Raw genomic sequence first — 369 nt, forward strand, 5'->3', positions numbered from 1 at the left:
TTCCAGACATATCTTTATCTAGTCCTACAGAGTTTACTGCTAACTCCACTCATCTTGACATTTAAATACTATTTTACATTGTTATTTAAGTGTTCAATATGTGCTAGCTCTGTCTCCTCCAAATACTGAGCAAGCTCTTTGTGGTTAGAATAGCCATCTTAGGGCTTCCCTGGGCTTCCCTGGTGGCGCAGTGGTTGAGAGTCCGCCTGCCGTTGGAGAGGACGCGGGTTCGTGCCCCGGTCCGGGAGGATCCCACGTGCCGCAGAGCGGCTGGGCCCCGTGAGCCGTGGCCGCTGAGCCTGCGCGTCCGGAGCCTGTGCTCCGCAACGGGAGAGGCCCCAACAGTGAGAGGCCCGCGTACCGCAAAAA

The sequence above is a fragment of the Lipotes vexillifer genome, unplaced genomic scaffold (assembly GCF_000442215.2).
Source record: "Lipotes vexillifer unplaced genomic scaffold, Lipotes_vexillifer_v1.1 scaffold858, whole genome shotgun sequence".
Lineage (NCBI taxonomy): Eukaryota > Metazoa > Chordata > Mammalia > Artiodactyla > Lipotidae > Lipotes > Lipotes vexillifer.